Genomic DNA, 21,577 nt, shown 5'->3' on the forward strand with positions numbered 1-21,577 from the left:
TATATCGTTATATGCATTTAAAAAAAGTCGCGTCGCCATCGGCGCCAAAAAACAAGAATATTGCACAAGAAACCTGCTGCGACACAATCTGATAAATATCATTTTGTTAATTTTAGATCATCGAAATGTCTGTGACCTTTGTCCACAAATATTGTGCAGTGATTGTTAAATATAAATTATTATAAGTTGCTAATTAGATTTTTAATAATTAAGATGTATAATGGATCCAACTCGAATACACAGGTCAAAAGATTATTTTATCTGTTTAATTATTTACCGACATGTTTTGGCGGGTCTGTTTTTGCCTTATAACAACGTAGAAGCATAGAGTGGGTCAAATTGATTTCTGGTATTATCTAGGTGTTTACATGATTTTTTTATGTATGTTTAAACAAACAACCTCATATAGTTTATAGTCCATTTTGAAGCGCTGATATTTTCAGATTATCTAGTACCTATTATACTGCTCGTATCTTTTCTATTGAAGGCAAACTTCGGAGTAAACTTTTCTTATTCTAAAAAAGCACAATATTTTAAGTATTGCCCTTACTTCATCTATGTATACACTTTGAACATACACTTAATGTATATTTAATAAGCTATTTCCATAAAGATAACTGTCTGAGAAGTTTGGAAAGATGAAGCATTACCGAAGTTGTGAGTTCACAAACTTAGCCCCACGGGAGAGATCAGAGCAAAAAGGTGATTTATTATTTCCAACATAAACTTGAAGAATCGAAATAGGAATAGTTCGATAACTTGAGGATAATGGTTGTTATAATTTATAATAGAGATAAATCATTCGCTTATACATAAATTATAATTTGAATATAATAGTAGCATCTAGCTATGCAAAAAATATCCCTATTTGATGAATGATAAATAGAAAATATACATCGGTATTTTGACTATTAAGACGTTCCAATAGGCAATAGCATACTTTTATATTGGTCCAAAACAAAACAATTTGCAGGCAGTTCTGCAAAAAATCTTAGAAAACAACTATATATTTTTCGTCCCTGATTAAAACATTATTTCGCACACAAAATCAATATTACACCGCTAAAAAGCACCAACAATACAAGAGACATGAGGCTTCCTGATTTGCGAAACAGTGTCGGTTTGCGATACCGGAGTCGAACCGCAACCCGCAGACGCTTTCGTGTATCCCCTTACTTTGGTGCTTTTACGTTAGGTCTGGACCACAATGAGGCTGATTCGTTATGTATAATTATTGTGTGGTTAAATTGTGTTGAGATAATTCCCACATGATGTTAATAAGGCCACTCCATTGACCTGCAGGCTATCAAGATTTAGAGTCGTTCCTCGTTGCAACTGGAAAAATGTATTTAAAGATTACTACTAAGCATTATGGCATTCTGTAAAAATGTCAAATTAGTACTAGTGTAATCCTTTATTGCAATACGATGTCACAATACGATGTGTGTACAGCCAACTAAATCCGTATTCCTCTTTCACTTTGAAATTATTTGACCTAATGAATGAATAAATAAAGCAGTAATTAATTTGAACGTTAATTAAAATATAACCATAAGTGAGTGGCATAAAATATTCCATAAAATCCTTGGTGTGCCCGCAACACAACACGATCTCTATCTATAAGGCTGGTGTCACACTATCGCCCATTTTATATTTAATCTCCTGTCCGTGACTCGTTCATAAAGAATGCAGGGCACAAGTAAACGGCCTATTGTTTCCAATTGCCCTTTATTTGTAGTGTGTACTGTGTTGCCCTCAAGCTGTATCAATTAGGTACTTAGTCATAGGAATTTTACTTTATTGTGGATATGATGTATTACTATATATTTAAATATGATATTCATTATATTTTTTGTTAGAATGACCCTGTTTTAAAATGCGTGTCACAAAAAGAAAATATTGGCTTTTTTCACCTAGAACCATGAGTCAACTGTATACAGTATTAATCTATCAAATCTGCACAAACCCTAACATGTACTATTTTTAAAGCAATGCACGTTTCACACGTGTTACGCTAAAGATAAACAAACAAACGTAAAGTTCCGACTATGTTTAGTATATTTAACGCATGTGCATCGGCGCGGCGTTGCGTAAAACGTTGCTAGCGTCTATCAATCTATCAATTGATTATAAACTGCTGGATTTTATTAACAACGAGTACAGAAATATAATATTTATGTATGGAAATAATTGTTATTATAAATTATATTAATTCCTCCTAATATTTTTCAGGATTAAATCCATTGCACATATAAAAATACCATGTAATTAAAATAATATCGTTAGAATAATTTCGAATTTATCATTCCTTAAATTTCTCCAGTTTTTATCTGTTGCACTATAAAAGAATTTGTTGTGATGCAATCTTGTTTTAATTCCAAAAACTTAACGCATTTTAATTTTAATCGTGCACATTTATCATTTGTGCTTCATATTTTAAAAATGTGAAACTATTTTAATTGCTTATTTTCTTTTCAAGATTCTGTTGAAATACTATTTTTGTGATATAATCAAAAATACGTAAGAACAATTGCAAATTTCTCCACGATGAAAAGAAATAACTCTACGTTTCCGATACTTAGCGAAAAAGCTTTTCCTTACGAAAAAGAAAACATAATTATTATTATAAATGTTTACACTTTACACAAAATAATCGCAATCATTTACAGATGCTTAAACAAAATAGCGAGCGAAACCGTCGTCCTCAACTAGTCACCATAACAATATAGTCTGATCACAGTGCGTTTATAAGTGGAGCGGCCACAACCGTGGGTAACTGGGGAAATGGTCCATCAAACAGTTAGTGACCCTCCTTGCGAGATGCTCGAATATGCTGCGTGTGCGCACCCAGAGACGGATCCTAAGTATGCGTACTAAATACTAATTTTATGCCACCTTTTAGTATGAAATGTGTAATGTATGTACATTGATGATGACTGTATTTGCGGTGAATTTGGGATTGTTTCTTATAGGTAAGTTAGTCGAAGTAAGACTATGCTGCAGAAATGTGAAGCCTATACAAGTCGTTAGATATTTATAATAACAGAAAACTTAAAAAAAAATATAATACACAGCTAATTGCTATCAAATTAATCATTTTAAATTAACGTTAGTATAATGTATAGCTGGATTTATTAAAGTTAAAACATCGTTATGAAACAAAATTTAATAAAAGTTTTTAGTTTGTTTTCTCTTTACTTTCATTGTTAATTACGTAATCTATATCATTTCATCTCGCTTTTTTATTTAATTTCAACGCAACATATGATCTATTGTTCCATTTATATATTTTGGCCCACGAATAAAAATAAGTAGAAACACAAATAAAAATTTGTAGACTGTATTAGATTTATTGATTGAATATTTGCACCCCTTAACAGCGCCCTAAAAAGAGATCTATTAAGTTCGGCCCATCGTTGTGTCCGCTTACTTTTAAACAGGTTACAGGAAATTTACTCATCACTTCAATTGTCCCATTGCAAATTGTTTAATCAGTACTTGATGGTCTGTTTATTCTATTAAGTCCTTTTCTTCGGCAAGTGGAGGCGGTATGTGCAAATTGAACTATTGTATGGGCTTGTTCGAATGGAATTTAATGAGGAAAACAATGATTACCCAATCTATGATAAAAGAGAGTAATATTTAGGTTATATTATGTAGTGTTGTGTGTCTGAACCAAGTAGTAATATTTCCTAGTATATATTTGAATTTGATTGTTTCAAATAAGGATGATAAATAATATTTTGTTATAAGTTGGTACTAAGTTTTGTACGTCAATTGTTCAGCGTTAACACGTTCGCTGCGGCACAGATATATCTGTACTTTCCATTACTGCGTTACGGGTCGTTTTAAACCTTGTCCTATACCAGACATTGTGGCGGCACGAGGCATATTAAACCCCACCGCCCGTAGGAGACCAAAATCCTTTTTTTGGCGCCAAATAAGACAAAGTGTGCGGCTTTTGTCGTGATTATTATTAACAATGAGTTCATTAACCTAAATCTACCGCCGCCCGTGGTTAAATTAGTTAGTTTAGATTCTATGGGTAAAATAAAATGTGGGGTCTGATGTACCCCATACCGCACTGAACAATAGCAGTTTTTCATATAATTTAGTGATGGGAAAAGAAATATCGATTTTATTTAATTGTATTTATTTATCAAACTTATGGATGTTTTTTATTAAAACAGGCCAAACCAGAATATTGTTTGCAACCAGTGCATTCTGTGAGAATTTCCTTTACTTTTTTGTCGGCCTCACGACTTGTTAAGAAGATGCGGAGTTTTTCGTAACATCCTACACATCTCCTCTTCTTTGATCCCTTTAAGAGATGATGTGCCTTGTTTGTTGGCTTGTTGACTTGGGCAAGAGTTAAATTTTGATGAGCCATACACCGATTGCCGGGTGTTTTGGATTTGCCGCTAGTTGATTCAATGAACAAACACACTAATAGTAATCATGATTATCAACCTATTTGAAGAAAGTTACTCAACATGTCACATTCACGTTTCTATTAACGATATTAATTATTATAACGAGTAGTTTGAAAATTAGGTACCTGTATCCACATTCAAGTCCTTCTTTGTAAAAGCTTCAATAAGTTGTTCCACAAATAGTCTCGAATGCGTTGCACAACACTAACCGCGTGAAGCTAGCTTAGGGTGCGGTACGAGGTGCGCGGTGGTACGAGGTGTTCGCAACCTCGTTCCGCACTGTGTTAGAATTTTTATTTGTTCAGTGCGGCACGAGGTCTAAGAAACCCGGTATTAAGGTCGGTATACCATTGAACTAGGAATCAATAGCACATCTCAGATATATAGATATCACTTTCCTACACTGAACCAGATGGAAGTTATGCCTCCCGCACGACAGAGAAGTTTAAGTTTTTTCCTACCGCTATAACGACGAGACACGGACAGGGTGTTTCAAGCCCTGTTTCGCAGCGAACGTGTTAAGTTAAATTATATATGAATTTGTTATTTAAAATCGCTTTGAAGATGAATTAATACAGTCACAAATTACATGAATATAAAATCACACGGTTGTACAGTAACCCAATGGCCTGATACGCCATTGTTGTGATCCGCATACGTAAATGTACATAATTGTGGAAATAAGAGCTAGTAGGTCATAAATAACTACGTGTTTAGGGGAATAAATAGCATTTATCTAGAAACTATATTATGTAGAGAAAAAGAGGTTGTTTTGGAAATTTTTTGATTCTTGCGAGATTTATCGATTTTGCTTGGTTTTGTTTTCGCAAATAAAAATATTCGATGTTCCAAGATCGAAGAAAAGTTAATGGATTTTTATAATTCGTTAAAAATTGAAGTCAACTTAGCAATTTGAATTAAAAGGGTTTATGTATTTTATCTCCTTGACTAATTAATTTTACCTGTAGCTCTTTCTGAATGACATTTTGGTCTCAATGAGATAATTAATTGGAAAATAAAGGTATCGTATCAGATAGAATAATAATTTTCGACCAATTCATCGATTTTCAGAGCCTTTTTTTATTTTAATATTAAATGTAACAATGAGCAATGCCTATGTTATTCGTTAAGTACTTGTCTGTTGTCTTATTGAAATGACCAATAAATAATACGCGTTATAGTACAAGAGTGTTTAATTATTCTTTGTGTTATTTTTAAATGATTGTCAGATGGTGTAACACAACACATGCTGCCACAGATGGCTTTATTTTGTTTCTACGTCAACATCTTCATACTATTATTATCTTTTTTTATTTTTTTTAAAGTCATAACGTGATTATCTCATAACTAAGTAGATGGTTTATAGTTACGTCTTATTGGTGTTTTTAACACTTATAAGGTATGAAATCCCGTTAACGTTGCATTTGTGTTTGAGATTTAACAATGGTTATTGAAAGAGAAGGAAAATATGATAGTATGTCTGTTTTTTTCTTCACACATAATACAAGAAAAATGTTTAATATTAATGTACCTATTCTAGTAGGCCATTATTTTTGTTATTAGAGATTAATAATTTCAAATCAATGTACTCGTAGTGAACTGCAAAGAACAAACTAATAAATTACTATAAAACATGGCTATAATTAAATGCATTTTTTGCTATTTCATTTCAAGAAACATAGCGATTATTTTTATAAAGCACTTTGCCCTTTTTATTTCAAGTTTACAATTCATACTCACGTGGTATTACGAACACTACCTGCACCATATGAACCATATCCATAAAACACAAAATAATAGTTTATAAGCACATATCAATTTTTTCAAGGCCGGATATATGCAAGAATGGCTACAGTGAGGGGAGAATATTTACGGTGTCGTGATAACAATTGCCAGCATTAAAAACAAGTTTACGAACTGGTCCAGGTTTTTGTTAAAACTTTTTATCATCAGTAATTTGAATTAACCTTCGTTTAATGTATTTATAGGAAGCGGATTAGAATTAATTACGAATTAAACAATTGTAGCCTTATGATTTCGCAATGTTTTATAATTACTAACTTTTAACTTTATTTCATAACACACATTTTGTATTTCTGGTTTAGCGGGAAACACGTTCTAATTTTTAAACGGGTATCATTTAAGCTATCACCAATTTAATTAGTTTTGTGTTTCTTAAATAATAGGGTTTGTCCTCAAAATAGTAGATCTGTCACCAAAATGTACTCACCAAACAATGCAAAATCAGTTCCACAATAAATCACCTAAAATCCTGAGAATAAGGTCTAGTACCAAATAAATGTTTTTGTATGTATTATAATAGGTGTGTCCTAATAAGTATTTAAGCAAACTAATTTAAAGAGATCACCAATAAATCATATTATGTTACTAGAAAATTGCATTAAGTTCAAATAAAAAATTAGGGTTGTCATCATCGTTTCAACCAAAAGATTCTGCTACTTAACTAGACTCCCAAGGTTCTAAATTTCCACTGGTAGGTAGTATAAATTATATTTAAATAAAATTTTTAGCAGAGTAGTAAATAAAACAATTAAAGTCAAAATAATCAATATTTACTGTTTAAAATAATTACCACTGAACAATCAGCGCTGGTTTAAAATAGCTGGCTTATGGCTAGCAGAATAGTAGATAAAACACTTAATTAAAGTTAAAATAATCAATATTTATTCTTAAAACCGGCCAAGTGCGAGTCGGGCTCGCGCACAAAGGGTTCCGTAGCAGCAAATATAATAAATTACAGTTAAATCAACCTATCTCAAAAACTATAAGAGATACTTTGATCAAACCAAAAATCGTTGAAAGAGTTAATTAGCATGCATCACCTCTATTTTTTTTAGAATTTTATACCCCGTAGTTATAAAAATAGAGGGGGGGGGACATACTTTTTACGACTTTGAGAGCTGATATCTCAAAAACCGTTCACTTTAAGAAAAATGTTTTTTAGAAAACTTTATATCATTTTAAAAGACCTTTCCATTGATACCCCACACGGGTATGTACATCGAAAAAAAAAATTTCATCCCTCAGTTACATGTATGGGGGGCCCCACCCCCAATTCTTTTTTTTACTATTTAGTGTCATATTTTTGTAGCGGTTCATACAACACATATTCCCATCAAATTTCATCACTGTAGTACTTATAGTTTCCGAGTAAATCGGCTGTGACAGACGGACAGACGGACAGACGGACAGACGGACATGACGAAACTATAAGGGTTCCGTTTTTGCCATTTTGGCTACGGAACCCTAAAAATAATAACCACTGAAGCTTGTCGCGCCAATTTGTCTCCGCCCCTTTGATCATTTTTTCATTAAAATTATAAATTGATGTTTTAAATTGGTAACGAATACTATTAATTTAATATCTGAACGAAATAAAATGTTACTACTGTATTGGTGATAAAATATCAAATAAAAAAGAGTCGCAGTCAGGATCGTTATTCGATTTATTTGGTGACAGATCTACCATTCTGAGCACAGAGCTATTATTTAAGTAACAAAACTGTTATTATAAGAACGAAGTTTATATTCACGTAATGCAATATAATTTTATTGGTTATCGATCTCTTATTTTACACATATATTAACATTAATTTGATAATTCATACCTGGGAACAATTTTTGTTTATCTGAGAACTAAAATATTTCGTGGTGATAGATCTATTTATTAGGTGATGCAACTTGATGACAAATATAAATTTTGGTGATAGAAAATATAGTTCCCTTTTTAAACGCGCCGTGCCACAGATAATAATAGAAGTAGAACTAAGATGCACAGATAAACCACGATGCTGCGTCTAAAGAGGTTGTAATTTTGTAATTAACTCTTGCTAACTTTTTCTTGACTCTTCTATAAATAGGGTAAAAAGATTTTCTATTCATTATTTTTAATGAAGAAAACTACATCCGTTTCATTACAACACCAAGAAATATAAAGGAAATTACTAACGTAATCAAACACAATATTGTGCTCATCTCGAAAAATCGAACGTTAATATTGATAAATATTGAATGATAAGCTTTCTTACTATCGTAACTCAGAACGAGTTCTCAAAAATTTATAGATATTAGTATCTCATAAACGAATTATAAAGAAATTAAATTTAGGCCGGCTCACACGAAAACAAAGAAAATATGTTCGATGCATTCAAATTATGTCGATATAGTTAAACTTAAATGCAATGTAAACGTGACATGGTGTCAACTGTCCGTGACCGCTGTGACCTCGAGTTCGATTAATTTAATAGATTCAAATCGATTCGCATTTAACTCGATTAAACAACTCAATCGTGATAATCGTTAATTGAAAAATATTAGTAGTGTATATTTTGGGACGTGACAAATTCTCTGACTAATATTTATTTTTTTTAATTTCACTATCAGTCTATTAGGACTGAAAATACCTACTGTAGGCTAGAGCCTATGAAAAAAAAAACAACTCAGTATTCACCTAATAAATGTTTTATTATATTTAATTGTAAAGGCTTTATAGAAATTAAAAGAGGGCAGAATAATGAACACACGTTTCAATCATCTTTTCCTGTGGTCGGTCTACTAGTAACTAGACATTATGAAATTTATCCAAAAACATTTACCCAAACATTTTCATCGTCCTTCCTATTTGCCTAGTACCTCCCTATTGCAAAGCTATACCTCCTATTTCATAGCTTCTGAATCTGACCTAAGCTAGCAGCACACTAGCAGTCACTGAGAAAATTTTGTTTTAGCAAAGTACCAATTTAGCTCGGTTAAAAATTTTTCTGCTGCATTCAATCAAGACATATTTAAAATATGCATTAAAGCTTTGCTAGTATTATACAAGCAAGTATTGCTAAATATTCTTAGCTATTATTAAAAAAGTACTTATTTATTTCAAAATTACCGACTCGGTCAATATTACCTTTACCGAATTAGGTTCAAAATAGACAAACTTACGTTATTATTTAATGATAAGTAAGTTATTTAATTTTAGTCTTAACCATAGTTGGTTACTATTTGCACAGAGTTCGGTTAAAAATAAACAAGCTTATATTATCATTGAATGACAAGTAAATCATTTAAATTTAGACATAGTATTATTTGGCTAGAATTAAATAACTTGCTATGATGCATATATAACCGTGTTTCTTATTTAAAAACAAACAAGTAACTTATCTATTGGGAGATAAGCACAGCTCGGCAATTAACAATGGAGAGAATACTACTTTTGACCGAGTAACTTGATAAAAATTAAACAAGGAATTGGCTGCGTAACCCGCAAGGTCAGCCATTTCTATCAAATCATAGTCGAGTGACGAACGTGTCTGTTGAAGCGCCGCCTCAGCACCTACAAGGCAGATTCAAATTTACATTAAAAACAATAACTTTTCATCATCATTATGAATTTTAATCAAACTATTATAGAAGAGCAAGATGCAGAAGACAAACTATTATGGCTCAAAAACTCCTCTGAGCCATGGACAGCCGTAGAACTAAAGTGGCAAGAAACTACAGAGACGAGGCTAATTGCTGCAAAAGAGTTACCCATAGCTCCAATACCTCTATACAATGAATATGCGGCTCGTAAAAAACCCAAAGGATACCTTCTGGTGAGTTCAGTTTTTTTTTAATTTTTTGTCTGCTTTAGTTTAATTACTTTTGTATACTTACATACGTTTTTTTTATTTGTTTACAGCTAGAAAAAGATTTTGAAAACCAAAGGACAATATACCGAAATCACTGAAAGCTTTCCCACAATCAAGCCAAAAATATTTGAATTAGTAAGTTACTTCATATCAAGCAAGATATTGTCATATACCTATTACTTTAATATGTAAATTACATTAGATACGATATAGTTCCGATATAATATCTTCACATCAAACATGTCTATGATCTTAGATGTTGACAATTTTTTGGATAAAAATCATTTCCTGGAATCAGTTGCTGGAATACTTAAAATGGCCTTGGGTGAAGACACATTTCATTTTATCTAAAAAGTGTTTTGGGTGTGGTTTTTTCACATTTTGTAACTAGGTTCAACCAGAACATTTTATAATAGAAAACGAACAATATCTATGTAAAGAGCTTATTGTACCTACTTTAATTTTTTTTGTGCAAAAAATGTTTAAGTTTTAGCATTTATGATCATTTTCCCGACAACGAATGTGAATTATGATGCAATGAGATTAAATTCAAATGTTTAAAAAAATTACGGTTTTACTTGTTGGGTTGTAATAAAATTATTAGATCAAAAAGATTACTTATTCTATAATTTTTGCCTAAACTTTTGACTTATTGTGAAAATTAAAACACAGAACACCAGTATCGTTTCTTGACATTGTAAATTGTGTACTATTTTTAAAAGTAGTATTTAAGTGTAAGTAGTAGATATATGTTACTTGAAATGATTGTATCGTGTACTGAATAAAGCTAATTTCATTAATGTGCATGTTTTTATTTCAGTTTCAGTACTTGCAACAAAGTATTTTAGCTATGGTTACCTAATAAACCCGCCTAAGAATACAAAGTAACTTGGCTAAATATACCAATCTTAATTGACTAGAAAGAGTATATTTAGTTATAGTTACCCAATGAACACAGTACCCACCATTGACAGTACCCAGTAACTTGGCTACGTATACAAATTTTTAATTGAGTAGAAGTAACAAAGTAGATTGGCTGTCCCTACCCAATAAATATGATTAACATTATCGTGTTACTTAGCTAGTTTTACAAAGCAAAATATTTGAACTCACTGAATTACTTTGCTAAAAACAGCAGAGCACGTTGGGTATTGTTAACAGAGTAACACGATTCATTATAGTAAACAGGTTAGTTAAGTTTACTGAGTGAATAGGTTAAAAGCAACAAACCTTTAATACGTATTTTTTGACCACCTTAGTGGGTTTATATTACCAACATACGTTAACAAAGTTGACTTGTGTAATTTTAGCAACAAACTTTGCAGGCTCCCTCCGAAGCAAGTTACTTGGTTGTAAATAGCAGCAACTTGTTTATTTATAGCCGTTACGTTTTCTCAGTGGTCTTTCTGATTGGAAAGTGACATACGCATGGACGTCAAGAAATGCTTCAACAAGAGCAATTGTTACACTAACGATATATCGATGAGTCACCCCCATAATCAGCTGTCAACCACGTAACATAGCTTTCACACTTTCCACGCTATATCCAGTAAAACGCCTGTTATCCAACATGCCGTTATCACTGACAGGTTCGGACAAAAACGCGCACAATAACATGTATTACGAGTTGTATTGCTACTAGAGTTTGTTGCAACTTGCTACATTACGATATTTTGTAATGGCAAACCCAAAGTTAAATACGGAAGGAATTGAAAACACAGTCTTCTGGGAACGTCATCTGTACTTTAATATTATAAAACTGAAGAATTTGTTTGTTTGTTTGAACGCGCTAATCTCAGGAACTACTGGTCCGATTTCAAAAATTCTTTCGGTGTTAGATAGCTCATTTATCGAGGAAAGCTATAGGCTATAAATCATAACGCTAAGACCAACAGAAGCGGAGCAATGCGGGTGAAACCGCAGGGAACAGCTAGTTAACGATAAAAGTTTAAAAATGATAATACAGTTTTTATTAATAGATAATAATAGACGTGAAAGTAATGAGAATATTAGTCTCCAGAAATTGTAAAGATCTGTCAATGTTTGTCACGAAAACATTCCTAGCGCTTCTCTGAAAACGTCTTTATTAATTCACCAACAAACCTTGTATCATAATTCATAATTATAAAAGTAAACTGATAATGAGAAATAGCAATAAATACATAATTTAATTAATTACATGACTTATACGGCGACAGACGTCTCACTATAATTTAATAAACAGAAGTTAATGTAAACTCTAAACATAAATTATCACTTTATTTAATTATGCCATAAATAACTAACGTATCGAGAATTCAATAAGTATCAGTTAACATTAAGAGTCGAATCGCCCTTCACAAACAATATTATTGCAATTTATTTAACGTCACAGGGTTGCCATATACTTTTTTATTAAAAAAATATTTATCAAAAGTTGAATGATAAAAGAAATCCCTGTGTTTGTAAAATTTACAACTATTTACGATTTTACTGTCATGATACATATATGTATACCCGTAGTCTCATAGTAAACGAATCTTGCGAATATGATTTAAAACTAATGATGTGCCAACCTTAATCCCCGCTATATAATTAAGTTGACAGCCCTACAATGAAAGCGGCGGCGCGACCTAGCCGTAATTACAGACGGGTTACGATCGAGTTATGTAGCCGGCTAATTGACATATCCTGACACTTCGCATAACTAAACTATTATTATAGTTTCTATATTTAATCCAGATTTACTTTAAGACGATACACAAAAAAAATCCACTGCTTGGCGGGCGGAGTCTAATAGCTCGTTATCGCGAACGCGGGTGTGCGCGAAGTCATTCTTGCATACTCGCCGCGCTGCCGCTGGCCGACTCGGGACAAACATGTATGGAGTCGTCATACAGTTATAATATTGTTATACATATATTTAATTGTTGATTTATTGGTTTTATTTTCTTGCTTATAAACACAAAATTATCTTCTTTTTAACAACTACTTAGACATTATTAATAATTATTAATTATTATTATTTCGTAATGTTTACTTTATTACAAAATAATACAGGTTATAAATAATCTTTAAAATAACAAAAAATATTGTTACTCTGAAAAAATGAAATGGTACCTAATTACGCGGACTACTGAATTGATTTAGATAGAATTTGATGCTGACGTAGATATTACATCATGCCCAGAAATGAAAGGTACTATTTCTGAAAGAAGTTATAAACCCTAATTCTTCTCAGTCAAAGTCAAGAGTGGAAGATATCGCTTATACAGTAAAACTGATGCAAAACTTTGGATGTTAATTTGTATATTTTTTTGTTAGTTGTTACTTTATCACGTCAAGACTACATTGAATTGCCTGGATTTACACATAGGATACTTTTTATCCGAACTGAACACTTCTGTGGGATAAAACAGGATTCACGATATAACCTAATTCCACGCGGGCAAAGCCGCGGTCGGAATGATATTTTTTTAAATAAAAAAATTGTTTAAAAAAAACACAAAATATATTGACGCATGTATTTATTTTTTGCACTCTATTATAATTGTAATTATTCATTACAAATAATCAAAATAAAATAGCCAGAACAAAGTTAGGCCCTGGTAGGATAGGTAGGCAGGAACAGCAATGTGAGACGAACATAGCTTATTTATACCAATAATAATGTATTATAAACATTAAATTAAGTTTACTTTCTAACAACAAAAATACATAATATTAGCTAATGTGAAAACGAATCAACCAATCATCCCACAACAATGAAATGTGCACACAAATATTCATCCAAATCGGTTCATGTGATTAGGAGGAGTGACTGCAGCGCCATCCTCCGGGCCCAATTGTGTTTCCAGATCACCCAGGAACTCAATTTAATATACTTACACAAAATTTTTCGAAATGAAAACTCACATTACTATGTAAATATGAATATAAACCTGTTTTAGTACTAAGCAATTTCCCGCACAGGTGTAGTAAGTATAAATGAAATAAATATCAACATCAAATTCTTTATACAACATACTTATCTACCACATACTAAGAAATTCTTGAAATTTTTTCGTATTTTTTTAAAATATAATACTACTCCAACGAGCTCCTGTTCCATAATTCCATATTACGTCCACCATACTTCCACTAAGTTCACCATGATTTTTTATTTCTTTGCACTTTGTTGCTTCTTGCTAAAAATGGAATCATGCGATAAAACCAGTAGAGCGTTGATAACATACATTTTTGACTGAATAAAGGTACTTATGAAGGAGTGGGTTCACATTGTGAACAATCAGTGGGTTTATTTTCCTTCTGGATTCCGGATTTCTGAAAAGATTATTTATGCTATAAATGAAAAAATCTTACACATTCGTTATGTACTTAAAACAGGGGTACATATCAAACATCGTCTATAATACAATTATCATCAAATTTAAAATAAAACCAACTTACTTCATTAATTTGTTCCAATTGTAGGCATTCTTTTTCCTCCAACCTTTATGTTTCTTCTTCTTATTTTCTTTATTGTCCCCATTTGTCTCATTTTGTCTTATCGTGTTGTCACCCTTTTTTACGATTGCGCAAGCGACACAAGTTCCCCGTGTGACGGCCGTAGCGGGAATGACTCGTGCAGCGATCGGGGTAGGAAGGTACAGGGCGGCTCTCGCTATATTGGCTGGTCAGGCGCTAATTTCAAGTATTTCTTGAATCGAGAAAATATCATGGAATCATGTTTCTAAAACGGTAGACGTATTGTGTTACTATTGAACTTTCTTGTCAAGAATTTTCATCACGACAACTTTAATAATATAAAAATTACGAAGGTTTAAAAAGGGCCGTAAATGTTAGAAAAATTAATTCATCACCTTAACTGGCTGCTTACTTAGAGCTGCCTTTGTGTGAATCTCTGGGCATATTATTCTGTAGCTTAGGTTCCTGTGATCCTGTCCTCCTTCCTAAGGGATATCCTCATTGCTAACTGACTTCATAAAAGGAGAAAGATCTATTGTGCACTATAGGTATATGATTTTTTATTCTCACTATAATAACATGAATTAAGTGTGTAGTTAAGGTTGGGTCGCCTAAGATCGGATGTGACATAAGATCGGATGCATGGAATAACTCGCAAACTAGGCAATATTCTCTACTGCTACCAACACTACTAGATCCGCCATTTTGTTCTGCCCCTCTCTTCACTCTGCGGCCGGCCAGCGACCAGACGGGACGTGTACACAGGTGATTCAGCAGAAAAGGTGTATTTTGTGGCGAAAATCGTCGATCCGATCTTACCTACAAAATTTTGATGGCTCATTGTGGAGAGTACTTTCATTGAAATAATGTAATTAATTATTTTGGGGCAGAATTAGCGAATCCTCTTTCCATCTGTATACTTTGATTACGCCTAGGACGTTCACAACCCAAGATCCGATCTTCCCTCCCAATGCCGAAGATCGGACTGAAGTTTAGCTCTTGACTGCGCCTTATGCAATAATGCGCAATAATTATTAACTTTTAATATATTTAACTATCCAATGACGCTATGACTATCAGACCTTAGGTACATTTTCATTATTTAGTCCTAGAACACGGAGGATAAAAGTTTGAGAAACTTAATTAGGATGAGGAGGGAAGACCGGACTAAAAAAACGCAATAAAAAAAAAACGTCTTTGTCAAATTTTTTGAGGAATTTCCTGACTCAATCATTGATGCTCAATGTATGGACGTAAGTCCGGATGTTTTCCTAATGTGAACATTATTATTAAACGCATAGAAGTGAAGATACTACATAGTCCGATCTTCGGCCGAACTGTTATTTTCTTCACTATGGTAAGTCGAAAAAAGTCTGCTTTTTAGGCTCTAAATTTGCTTAGATAGATAGCATCTACGCAAACCAAAAAATTAGGGGTTAAACAATATTTTTTTGTCATCAATTTACAGTTGACCGCAACAGAAAAACGACATCGAATCATGAGAAATAAAATAAAAAATACAGTACGTATAAAATTTTCGGCATAATATGCGTCTGATCTTAGGCGACCCAACCTTACTAGTTATGTAAGACTCATGTGAGATACGCATATTATGTATGTAAGAACACCAAAATTTTGACTCTTGCGTTACTTGTAATACTGAACTAGCCTGTTGACATAATCCGATCATAAAGTTAATACCGTTATGTCAACGTATGATTTAAAATTTAAATGTAAGTATTATAGGGATTAGCGCTATTTTACCATAAAGTTAAATCAGAAAGCCTGAATAATTTACATATGTTTCGCTTTACAAAGTACTTTAGTGAAGAATAAAGTACGGATTAATGAATATGTAATAAAGACGTTAGCGCGTGCGCGTGCGCCTGTGAAAGTGCAGTAATTAAATTGGGCGCGTTTCGGACGGGGTGACCCTTCGTTGGGTCGTTAGATGTGATTTAATTATTATTTTATAGCTATGGTGAATTAAAATTTAATAAAAAATCTGTGAGACCGAATTTAGTTATTAAATTGTGTTAAATATTTTGACATTACGGCTTTTTTATTTATAGCCATGTATTTCTTTATATTATAAATTTTAATTACATATATGTACCTATGTTTATTAAAACAATAAATAACTCTAGTTTCATACATTTTATAGTTGCAACAGAGATAGTTTACACGTGTGTGCGAATATAGGACTTACAAGCCCTCTCTAATTAGTCAAGTCCCATAGAGAACGGACATCCGACACGACCGGAGCTAGCACTCTACTAGTGTCAATTAACGCATAATTTCAACAGTAAATCATAAATAAAGCTTTAATGAGTTACATTCAATTACGTAAGGAACATAATAATCATTACAATATTAATAATTAATTGAATAATATTATTAGAATGTTAAATACAAACAAATTGTTAAAATAATCTATTATTAGTCATTGCTATATGCTTCTGACACACAGTTTAATTGTTCAGGAGCCTATGGATTCTTACAGTTATATACATATAAATATTGTAAATTATTACAAGGAATTAAAAAAAAATATCCCGTATAATTTAAAAGGCTTGTCACGCAGCGTGTTAGCCACAGTCGGAAAGCGGAACAACGTCTTGCGTCACTTGACCATCTGCCGGCGATTAGTCGACTGTATTGTTATTGTTGACTTGTAGGCCTAATTTATTTTTAAGGATTATGATATAATAGGTGAGTTCTTAAGAAAATGAACAGAGAAGTGCTTTCGATAACTTATGTCTATTAGTCAGGCGATACAGTTCGGAAAATAATTAAAATAAATTTAATCAGTTCAGAATAATCCAACAAACTGTTATAAATTAACAATTATGTCAAAAAAAGAATATAACTTGAATTTGAAACGTACCTACTCATTATTTATAGTAGGTAACAAAATACAAAACACTGATCATTTTATTTCAATTTTATATCATTTAAAAAAAATACAATTTAACGCCGCATCGAATGCAAATGAATCAGCAGCTGGAAATTTATCTAAGCACTAAGCAGAAAAGGGTAACATTGAAACCCTTCATTCATAAACCGTCAACCAAGGGGAATTGGGGATATATGGAATATTAATAGTAGACCGTATGTTAGAATCTCGACGTAGAGATGGGATAAACCCGCGGTTTTGTTATACCCCATACTACTGTATGTGGCAAATATTCATCTTTCTCTTTTTTATGAGATTAAATACACCCCTAACTCATTATTTCACACGCAAGATATCAATTATGATGTTCAATAATTACCTCGTTTTAAAGTTTATTATGTTAACATATACCTAATAACGTTTCAACTAAATAATTAAATAGATATTGTATTATTTAGAAAGTACGTCAATTACTGGCAAAAATTAAAAAGTGTGCAATTAACAAACAATTACTCAACATAGTAAGATTTACGTAAAGCCCATTTGTACGCAAATCTTTGTTTCATGAGAGCCGAAATACTAATTGTTTTAATCGTTGCATACAATAGGAAGTCGTTATCCGTTTCAGTCAATAAATAATTGACGTAGAGATTGTAAAAAACACAATTGTATAAAAAAAACATAAAGTGATTAAGGTACAATTATTAAACCTATGTTAAAAATAGATTGCGGTAAGAAAAAGGTAGGTATCAAAATTCAAAAGAAAGAGCATACAAACACAGATTAGATACTAAGTATAAGTGCTCGAAGTGAGAGGAAATGAAATAAACTTTTGAACACTACATGGCAAAAGCTTTTTACTATAATTATAGTAAACATTATCCAAACATAAATATTTTATGATTATTTGATTTACTGGACGATAGATTTTATTTGACAAATTATTTATTATATGATGGTTAGGTAAAGTGATACCTTCAATGTGCCCTTAAACTCACACAAACACAATTCACATTACATACAAACGCGTGCTTTCTCGTCTAATCGAACTGGTAAAGAAAGCTGTCGCAGTCCGATTGATTCTGCTTATATATATTGCTGATAAACAATATTCTATGTTCATGACATTTATGATATTATTCAAAACGTATTATATTATATAATAAATGTGAAGTCTACACAAATAGAAGCCCCACCGGGCTATATTAAACAGATGCATTCACATATTGTGTTTTATGATCGATTATACGTAAGAACAAGTTAGGGGAACAGTTGTCTGTGTGTCGCTTTACATATATTTTTGTAATACTAAAATTTACCGAGACATCGATAAGACGGAAAAGCGAGAGGAATTCTTCCTACAAGAGCGTATTATTACGGTAATATTAAGTATTATTCTTATTTATTACTCATGAAATAAGTAATTGAATACGATTATGCTTCTGTTCGGTAACGCTTTGAATGTGTAAGTAAGTAACAAATAGTAAAACAGCGATACATATTTTCTTCACATATTTTAACACAAAAAAACATTCTTTAGCTATCTCTACGCTCAATGTTTCTGTAAACCACTTTAAACAATGCAATTAATTAAACGATCTAGATAGATGACATTCCGTGGGAAAATCGTTATCATACATTACAATAAGTCGTGCTTCTTACGCGCATACAATTCGATCAATAATAAGTTTGTTATTAACATGCAATAATTATCTTCATACAACTGTATGTCTTCAAACTACGAAATAACAATCGAATCAGTAGCATTTGCTTGGTGTTAGAATCAGAATTCTTACTCCAAGGAAAAAAAATATATGCTAATTTAGAAAATGGTAGAGCGTTTTTCCTTCTAAATCACGATTTATGAAGTTAAAAACTTTTTAAATTCTAATCAGTCATGTAGTCTTATTACAGATATTACTATATTGTCTTATTTTACGCTCCACCACAAGCAATTTTAGCAATTTCATAGTAATAAATTGTATCAATGAAATATGACTTTATTATGACCCGAAATTTTGTGGGTCATTTGTAACAGGATGGCGGTTCTACAGGGGTCTTAGTACGCAATGACAAAAAGAAAATGATGGTCAGAACGCTGATACTGGATATATTAAGATACTGTAATATAAAATATAACAGTATCTTAAGATAAAATATTATAGTATCTTCACCGTGTGTGACGCGCTTTATACAGAAGAATCTCTAATTATAATCAATAAGATACCGTCTGAAGCAAATAAAATATGTCATCCATTTGATACTTATGACACGGTATGACTACTAAGAAATGGTTACAGACGTTACCACATTGTTAACATTGAACTGGATAATGTATGTGAGTATACCGTTTGAAAAACATTGAATTACGATTCCATAATAATCACAGAAGGGACTTTGAATCAGCTTTCAGTTCATTACGTTCTCAGGAATAATTTGTATCTGTTTTTGAAACTACACTTGCTTCAAAATACGACATCTCTCGCATTTTACTTGCTATGTGTTAATGCAGACTATTATTTAGCCATAGATACGTTAAATAGCCTTTCTTGATTGAGCAACAAACATCCATTTTACCTACACATCTTATGATAGTACTTAAGATTACATACAGTCGTGCGGGATAGCTAGTAGTAAACAAATTGTTGTACTTTCTCTTACCTTAATATATAATACGCACCATATACGTTAGTACGTTACCTATATGTTTATTAACCCACCACGAAATGGGTTAACTGCGTAGTCAAATGAGACAATTGTGAGGGTCATAAACCGAACAACGCTTGTCGCTTCGGTTAGTGGACCGGTGTGCCCGAAATGGCACGCCTGACTCATAGTGGGACTACACACATGTGGAAGGAAATCGGACGTGTACGCACGACTGAGTACGGATGCAAAACGTTTAGGGAACTAATTATTTGCTCATTTGTTTGAAATTGTGTGTGTAGTAGAAGTAATAGATCTTAGGAAATCATTTGGCACAATGGAGAATGCGTGTGTGTAAAGAATCAATTATATCGCTTCATTTAGCGTTTGAAGCGATACTATTGGTATGACTATTGACATATTCCACGTGCCTAAAAGTATGTTAAATGTATCAAGTCCCCAAATCATTATTCAAGCCTCGTCTAGACAACTTATAATACATTTAACTCATGCAAATGTGACAATCAACTCAGCTGGGTAATCCGAGCTAGCATCTAGATTGCAGTAGGTCAGTTATATAAATACTATTTCACGGCCTGTTGCTATCACATGTGTCAATGGATATGGAATAACAGCGAATAATGAAGCACTTATATACTTTATAGTTTTTATTTAAGCTTATTTACTACAAAAAAAATTGAAAATTGAGTAGGTAGGTACTTAAGTCATTTTTGGGACAATGCGATAACATTTTTGATTAATTATTGTCAATTTAATTTTAAACATAAACAAAGCTTACACTTCATAGATAATTAGTGTGATAATTTGTTACACCTTTTTAAAATATTACGCAACTTTCTAAAATTAATCTTATTTTAAATTAAAAATGCAGAGCATTGCCATAAATCTAGAAGATAAATATCAATCACTATTGCATAATATTAATTAAATAATTTAAATTACATAAACTCAACGAAAGTTGTATTCGTACGTATTACCATAGTAAGTACTAAGTATAGTATCACTAGTAGGTATGAAAAATTGCATTTTCGACTGTTTTGATATAACATATGAAAATAATACCACAACAGTATTGAAAATGGTATAAAAAACCTATTTATATGTTTAAAATGCTAATAGCTTGTTGAATAGCAATTAAATGCATATTAAGTAGGTATACCTACAGCGCAGCTAAGTGGAGACTGGAGAGTAATCATTGCAGCTTGTATGTATGTTTGAATTTACTTTTATTTCTTTAGTCCGTATTTAGTACGAATACCTAATCTCAAAATTTAATTGAATTCTATTCGTTTTTTATTGATATGCAATAGCTCTATTAATCTATCTCGAAATTTGCTAGAAGATTGAAAATACGCCTATGTTTTCGTCAGAGTTTTTATCGATTAATTTAATTTATACAAAATGGTAAACGAATTATCTAATTTACATCATAATCCTCTTTTCCCTTGGCCATATCGTTATCAAGTTCAGTAAAAATAAAAATTTAATGC

The 21,577-nt window shown here is 32.1% G+C and overlaps 1 protein-coding gene and 1 long non-coding RNA gene across 3 annotated transcripts in view; one reads left to right on the forward strand and one right to left on the reverse strand.

Annotated features, from left to right (window-relative positions):
• Positions 1-21,577, reverse strand: part of LOC149476710 (uncharacterized) — a 100,561-nt gene that overhangs the window by 38,798 nt on the left and 40,186 nt on the right. The gene's annotated exons all lie outside the window — the stretch shown is intronic.
• Positions 9,635-10,836, forward strand: LOC149476711 (uncharacterized). The gene is made up of 2 exons (XR_016317781.1): positions 9,635-10,042; positions 10,129-10,836. It is a non-coding gene; the product is annotated as an uncharacterized LOC149476711 (long non-coding RNA).

This window comes from Colias philodice, chromosome 26, assembly GCF_061535455.1.
Source record: "Colias philodice isolate Cphi_HAF_F1 chromosome 26, ilColPhil1 Martin Lab GWU primary, whole genome shotgun sequence".
NCBI lineage: Eukaryota > Metazoa > Arthropoda > Insecta > Lepidoptera > Pieridae > Colias > Colias philodice.